Source organism: Bradysia coprophila, unplaced genomic scaffold (assembly GCF_014529535.1).
Source record: "Bradysia coprophila strain Holo2 unplaced genomic scaffold, BU_Bcop_v1 contig_138, whole genome shotgun sequence".
Taxonomy (NCBI): Eukaryota; Metazoa; Arthropoda; class Insecta; order Diptera; family Sciaridae; genus Bradysia; species Bradysia coprophila.
The window spans coordinates 7140056-7148484 of NW_023503409.1; positions in this window are offsets into that span (position 1 = coordinate 7140056).

Genomic DNA, 8429 nt, shown 5'->3' on the forward strand with positions numbered 1-8429 from the left:
CATTTTATGAAATGTGACACCAATTATTTTAATAAGAGAACAACAGCGAAAAATTGTGAAACACGAAAATAATATGAAGCGGCCTATTTAAAAATTAATTATTATTTATGAAGACAAAGCCATATGCATTGGCAATATTGTAAGTATGAAAACGTCATAATAATACACTCTATAGACATATATATCACACCTACCGCCTTTTTCGTATTTTGTCACAGAACAGACAAATGGTTAAATAATGTATTGTTAAATATTCTGTACAGACGAAAACTATGAATGTTAATGTTTACAAACTGTCTGCAACCTTCTGAATGTTAAAACTAAACGAAATGATTAAGTGATGATGATATTCAAATGTTTGTGTTGTATTATTATTAAAGCTGTTTTATGTACAGAGTTATTGATATGAAATTTGTTGCTGAGTGCTGACCGCTTATCGCGTATCTTCAACATTATACTTATTTCAATGAAAGCAATGTGACCTGAAGACGTAAATCAATCTACTGAGAGCGGATGTAAACTGATAATTTTCGCTGTGTCGCCTTGGTTCACTGATCTGGCCGGTGTTTTTAAGGGAAAACCCATCTGTTTCCTAGTTTAACCAATTTTTTTTTGGTGCCAAATTATCTGCATTTTTGTTTTCAACTTTAATAGAAAGTGAGGGTACAAGTTATGATTGTTAGAGGACCTGCAATCGACGGGTTACTCACTAGGGTAATTGTTTACACACCCTATAAGGATTGATGAGGAATTGCCACATAAATTAAGAAATGAATAGTGAAAACACAAGGCAATTGGGGAATAAGGAATTGGCGTCACACCATTTTGGCGAGTGAGTATAGTTAGACTAGAATTCGTGTCTCAAAATGTGAAGCTATCTTCCTACTGGATTGTTTCCTATCTAGAAACCTAAAGTTAAATTCTTAAGCACGAATTTTATTAGAAAACCAGTGGCATTTGTTGCAAAAGTTCTTGACACAGATAAAATTGGCGTTCATCGCTAAACATCTCGTGAAAATCCTGTAACAACTGTCGTGATAATTACGATTGACTTTGGAAACTAGAACTAAAACCTCTGTTTACGAATGGGAATCGTCAAAGCTACAAATTTCCATGCAAAGACATGTAGAGGTAATCTATCAACGATTTTTACTCCAGACGCTTTTCAATTATTGAACCCACAGCTCTTGTTTCACCCTATTTCGCTTCTTCCTTTTTTTGCCACTTCTGTTAGTCGGATGACATCCCAAGGTAATCTGGTTCATCAGCATTGGCTAGCTTTACTAGAAATTTATTTGTAATTTTGTTACGATTATTATCTTTTTTTGTAATATCCTTCAATCGCTTAAACACTTCATCGCCCGCACACCGACATTATCATAAATGTCTCACTAGAATACCTATTCGGAGCTGTAATTTCCTCAATTGCCCGTGAAAATAGAATAAAATTCCAGTGGGCAAACAGTAGTGTTTCGGCATTGCAGATGGTTCGTTTGGTGATATAATTTTCAATTTTACCGTCCTTAAATTACCGAAAAATGTTTGTTCTGCTAATTTTGTTTTTAAGAGCTAAGCTCCGAGCTAGGGAAAATAACAAAGGTAATCTTTCGCAACCTCTAATTTGTATGGAACTGGAACGTCTGTCCGTGTAGATTCGTAGACATAACAACTAAATCTGTTTTTATAGTGACTAACACTGTAACCACATTGCTGTTATTATCTTGCCAATGTATAAATATAGTCATAACATACTCCAGTTGCTTGCAAAATCTTTTGCATTCAAAGAAATGACCGCAAAAAAAGAACTTAATGCAATTTCCTATTTGTTTAATTTATTTAACTATTGATGACTGTGTGCATTTAATTAAGTTTGATGACTCAAAGGTATTTAACTCTCTTAGTAATTTGATTAGCAATAATTTATTATGTCTAAATCGTTTTTAGTACTTGAATTGTAATAATTTTAACTTGATATCCTCATGATGTAAGAAAGATCTCTCCGTTTAAAACTGTTATACGACGTTGAGTTATATGAGTCGTGCAACTTTTCCTTTCTATTCGTAGTTAATTACTTTTGATTATTTTCCGAAATGTATTGGCATATTGTTTTGGCACAATATACCAGTTTAAAAAGACCGCTAAAGATTGTTATAATTAGTAATGCTTTGGCAATGTTTTCAACTGCTGACCACTGCTGCTGGAACTGTTACACTCCCATACCGTACTTTATTATTATACATTTACTGCAACTTTCAACCCTAAACATTTCACGGACAAGCATTGTGACCGGTGATGTTATATTGTTAAATCTGCTCTACTTCTGTTCATCGGAATATACAAAAATGATTGAAACTAAATCTTTTAAGTATATTTACGCACTAGTGTGAAAAAATTACGTTTCCAAAAATCTCCCACTTCTGTACATAAAATCTTGTTACTGTGGAATCGGCTTCTCCTCTATTGGACAAAATTTCCATTTAGGCACCTGTTGATCGGCAAATGATTAATATGTAATTAGGATAGTGTCTGTTATGAAAATAACTATGATATCACTAGTTGTAAGTAACATATGTACATTATTCTATAAGAGACCGCCATAGCTCACTCTAATATGAAAATATATTTTTACAACTCAGGCGAGGAAATAGTCATTTTCTCCTCTCCGCTGAAACTTTGAGAGCCTTTGTTAAGAAAAAAGTTGTTTATTACATTGGAAAAATGATGGAAACTGCATTTTCTAGGGTGATTTGTGACAGCGCCCTCGATATGGAATTTTCAACTTTCTTGCCTCGGTGCCACAAACAGCACTCCCGAATTGAAATCTTTAACTAAGCTCTACCCCTTTACGTATGGCTATGTTGAGTTATCTACTGTAAATGCAAAACGATTCTTAAATGGTCTTAAAACCCCACGTCAACACCCAAACATTGGCAGATTTAAATCTCAAAATTGTGAGTCTATTCTCTACGTGTGTTTTCGACGCTTTCGAGTCGACTTATCAATACTTATTTGTTAGCTTTCTACCAACGTATATACGTATATAATAATGAGTAGTGATGAGTCAACTCGAAAGCGTCGAAAACACACGTAGAGAATAGACTCACAATTTTGACGTTTGACGGTTCAACCTGTTACTGTTACAGACAGCAAGCATATTAACAGTTTCACTATCTGACCTATTACATCATTTGATCGAAGATTTTCAAAGATTGATTTCAGAAATCTTTTACTTCATTTGTTTTGAACATGCTTTTTGCTATATAAGACCTCATCAGTCAGAGCTTGTCGTTTATTATTGATGTCGTTGTCGATAACTGATTACAGCCGTAACAGATTAACAGGTAACATGCCAATGGTTTGGAAATTGACGCGGGGAACATAACCATAAATTGATATTTCACAATGAAACATATAACACTAGGCAACACAGGTAATGTACACGGATGGTGACATAGTTCATTGGATAGGTCTTGGTGTGCCCTGAATATGGAACACACCTCCGTTCGTCCCAGTGACGTCTGTGTGAAGAGGTAACCAACTCGAATATATGACAATGAAAGTGCACCGATCCGGTCGGTCGTTGGTATGGTAAAGTATTTGGACTTCCTGAGCTCAAATAACAACTCCATTGGTCTCGATCACCTATCTGTAGTTCACACCAGAAAAAATTTCACCCACACAGTCAAAAGAATTTCTGGTCTGAGCCACAGATAGGTGATCGAGACCAATGGAGTTGTTATTTGAACTCAGGAGGTCCAAATACCTTACCACACCAACGGCCGACCGGATCGGTGCACTTTCATTGTCATATATACGAGTTGGTTACCTCTCCACACAGACGTCACTGGGACGAACGATGTGTTCCATATTCAGGGCACCAATAATAATAATTCGTTTATTCTGTCAAGAATAAAGACCTATCCAACGCACTATGTCACCATCCGTGTACATGACCTCTGTTGCCTAGTGTAATTAGCATCTAATTTCTGATACAGCATCTTTATTTCTATCTATCACATACGGCCATTCATCTGTTATCGATAACGACTACAAAAATAATTGCAAGCTCTGGATAATATAGCCCATTAGTAAAATTCATGTTAAAAAAATTGAAGTACAAGATTTGAAATCAACAGATTAAAAATACTTTGATCGATGGAAGTAATAGACTTGATAATAATACTGGTCATATGCTTGCCATCTGTAACAAGTTAAATCGTCTTGATTGGGTAATTCAGTACAATTTTTTTTGGCTGAAAAGAGATTAATAAAAACGTAAGCAATTTATGGAGCGTCATTGTTATCGCACTGCAATTACATTAAATCAACCTCTCGGTCTTCAATCGTAAATTGCTTGATTTTTTATGTAGAATTTACAGCTTTTTATACTTTTATATACCTATATTCGTAGCAAGCAATTGAGTTTCTGTTCATTTTGTGAAGTAAAAGAAATGAGGTTTTCCACCTTCTACGAAGAAGGAGGAAAGCAACATTTTCAAGACCAATGATCGCGCGGTTCAGGACAATTTCGAGCTGAACATGTAATTTTGATTTAGTTTATTTCATTCCCATCGCTCCAGCCTGTTTGAAGACCAAAAACAAGTTGAAAACACTGAAAAATATGGGTCTCCTGGAGCGACATTTTACTTCAACTAACTTTATGGCTTGCAACAGAATTTATCTGGGGTTTTTTATACGTGGAATAAAAGAGGGTAAGTCCAGCTACAACACCCTATAGTCAGTTCCGCGGATAAATTCTGTTGCAAGCCAGTAGCACTGACCAAACATTGACCATATTTTGAGTCATAAGTCTAGAACGGGTGGCGGCCCATACCGATGATTATACTCTTTATGAAGGTCTGCCAAAGGCCTATATTCCTACAAATTTTCTACTTTTAGAAACAAGTCTATCTTGAGCTATCACAAAAAAACTGTTTTCACCACCCCTTGACATGCTATGACTTTTCACGTGCTCACTCCGAAAATGGGAAACTAACAGAAAAACTAAAAGATCCCTATTTCTTAGAATTGAAAGACGATTCAAACGAGCTATAGCTTGCCTGGATCGCCGAACCATTGTTTTCAAATTGGTTCAAGTTTTGGCGATATCACTCTTAAGCTTCATTATAATTAAATAAAGTGGCTTTTGAGACATCATGATAAAGGCTAAACGAATATAGACTTACGATTAAACTTTAATCGAACCATCGATGTCAGTAAAACGGAATTTCATGTACTTTGATATTGTAATTATAAACACTCAAGGTTTTTCCCTCGATATTCGGATGGGGTGTTGTTTGTAAAAGACATCGTCGTGTTTGTTTCTCCGTTTTCAACTCTTCCTTTGTTTATTTTGTTTTGTGCTACAAGTATATTCATTAACCGCTTCCAACTTTTAGCAAAGTCATATTGACTTTGATGTTATCTCAACGAAAAGTTCGGAAAATACCAATTCGTTCTATTCCATACTGCTCCCCAATATCAATGTTTTTATTATTAGTATTTTTAAGGGCTTTTTCGCAAGTGATTTTGTATTATTATATACCTAAGTTACGATCGAGCGTTTAGTGTTATTGGTTTTCTTTAATTTACTTAATTAAACGTCGAGACAATACTGAAATTCTTTCACGACTTACATATTTTATTGTACAAAAAGAACAACAACAGTAAAACTCAAACGATTAATTAAATACCGACAACCAAGAATTGTACAGTGTCACGCGAAATTTCGTTCATTTATCTCGATTAATTGAGATTATTACAATAATTTGGTTAATTGATTTAAAGGGGTATAATCGTTAGGACCGTGCCAAAAAAAATGTTATGATTTATTCATTGAAATCATCCCATTGAAACGTTCACAAATTCAACCCTTATGTTGTACATTCGGTTGATAAAGGTTTGACTTTCCGCGTTCAACTTTAAATATATGGGAATGTTCAACGTTTATAATGTTGTGCAACCGGCACAAAATGCTGTCGTTTATTTCCTTGGGTTTTTTTTTGATATTATAATCTAGTTTATGTGGATAATACAATATGAACAGGCAACGCATATATAAAACTCTTTGTCCTTAATTCATAAAATACCAAACAATAAATAATGTGTATATTTAACCAATTACCGTCACGACATTAACGTATTTACAGAGTTCAATAAAAGTTATATATTACTTGCATGGTTGCATGATACAATAAAAATGAAAAATGCTCCGTATGTACGTTCGTACGTCCTATACCTGTATATTATGAAAAATATGTTCAGTTCATATCAGACAAAAACTTATACCAATATGCATCACATAATATCAGATGCATTTTTTCCATTTGTACATATATATATGAGAGCAACGACATTTATATATTCATTTCATGTACTTCGCATGTACATTGTGCATTACGTACACAAAGTATATTACTCTTCTGGACACGAATGAAGAGCATGAGGATTTTAGGACGAGACAACGTCGTTGCACACCAAACGCATTTTAAACCATCAAATCTGACCATTTTCAGTTCAATGGACCTTAAAATACATTTTAACGCAGCGAAATGAAGTGCAACAAGCCAATTTTTGCAACATGTACACAACATTACATAAAATAAATTCGAAAAATATTGTTATAAACGCTGGATATGTGTTTCGATTTTGTTGGTAAGAGCATCAACAATTTATTTATTTTTTGTTGTTTTTTTTTTAACCGTGTGTCTTCTTGCTTTAAAGAAAGTATTACATTAATACCACGAAAGTTCAGAAAGTAAGTAAGAAAAAAAATGTTTTTTTTTTATTCCTGAGGTTCTTTTTTGCTCTCGAGATATTTATCAGTAACAGACAACTACTCCTGATTCGAAAAGCTAATGACCTAAAGTTTAAACAATTTAAACGACGACGCTCTCTGTACTGGAGGCGACAAAATCTCATTTCGTAATGGAACGTTTTTGACAGGAAAACAACAGCATCTTTATTAGTTGTATGCATATAAGTAAACTTTTAAAATTTTGTACAGTTAAGCATACACGTTATAAATGACTTAAGATATTTCACGTTCTTAACCTTTGCTGTAGTGAATACATAAATTGTTTATAAACGCTTTATTTGGAATATTTTTGTAATTTAATTGAATTTTCAACTTATCCTAATAGTATGGTGAAGGGAAAAACTAGTTTTCCACGTTTTTGCTTAATTTCTTAAATTGGTTTGGCAGTTCGATTCCGCGAATTGTTTATGTTGACCCAATGGTTATTATCCGCAGCTCTTAGCTGTCAGTCACGAATGATCGAGTGTTATGTGGTATTACAGAGAGAGAAAAGTGAAATTCGACATGTTTGTGACGAGTTGTTGTGGTTTGTCATTGATTCCACAATTATTTCGTTGAACAAATGAAAATCTAGATTGTTATTTTCTAAATTTCGTAACAGGAACGAAATATCATGCCCGCACGTTAGTAAGCGGGCGTGACGCAAGTCCGCTACCAAAAATGTTTTAACAAAAAATTTTTGAGGACGGCGGAGCATTTTTACAGCAACTTTTTGACTTCTCCCCATTAACTCCAACGACCCCCAAACTGGGATAACTGGAATCTAGGTAACCCTAGTTTCCTCAACATCTGCCACTTGTGACGCAATTTTTTTTGTAAAATTTTCTTTTTAAATTTTTTTGGGTTCATCTTGTGTTGATAAAACTTTTGCGTACGACGCACAATGCGTCACCCTCAGCGATATCAGTTATTTTGTAATGAAGATAAAGGACTTGCGTCACATCTACCCTTTAAGGGTTTTTTGACTGATATTAATGATCATAGTCAATCAAAACTTCCTTCTAGTTACAAAAACTTAATTCTGTTGTCGTAATGCTTTTCTAGGTGTTTCCGAATCTTAGTATTCTGACGTGGCGCTGAGAGACTCACAGTGTGAGTATCTTAAAATGAAACGTTTCTCACGTTATTTTGTATTAATTTAGAATTGTACATATTACTCTGAAGAAAATAGAAATTACGTCACTAAGAACAAAAGGGAGAAACATATACATTGACAATAAAGGTGCTGCTTAAATGTTGTATCCAGTACACAGCATATCTATCGATCCATGGGACAGATAGGACATTGTTAGTATAAACATGAAACGGAAGCCGAATTCATTTAATCAATAAAGAAAAATTTTGCTAATTTATACATTTGTCAAAAACCGTATATGATTTTGTTAAATGTAAAACGTCCGAGAAAGCACACATTCCTGGACGAAAAAATGGAAAGAAAAATTGAGAAAATGTGATGGTTTTGGTCCGCTTGAATATAAAATGGTTTTAATTTATTTATCTTGAAAATGCACTCTTTTTTATCTTTGATTAAACAGCTATTTTGCTAACGTCCGCCTAAATAGAAATTTGCTCAACAGATGTGAAAATTGTCAACTCGGGGGAAGCCGAGGTT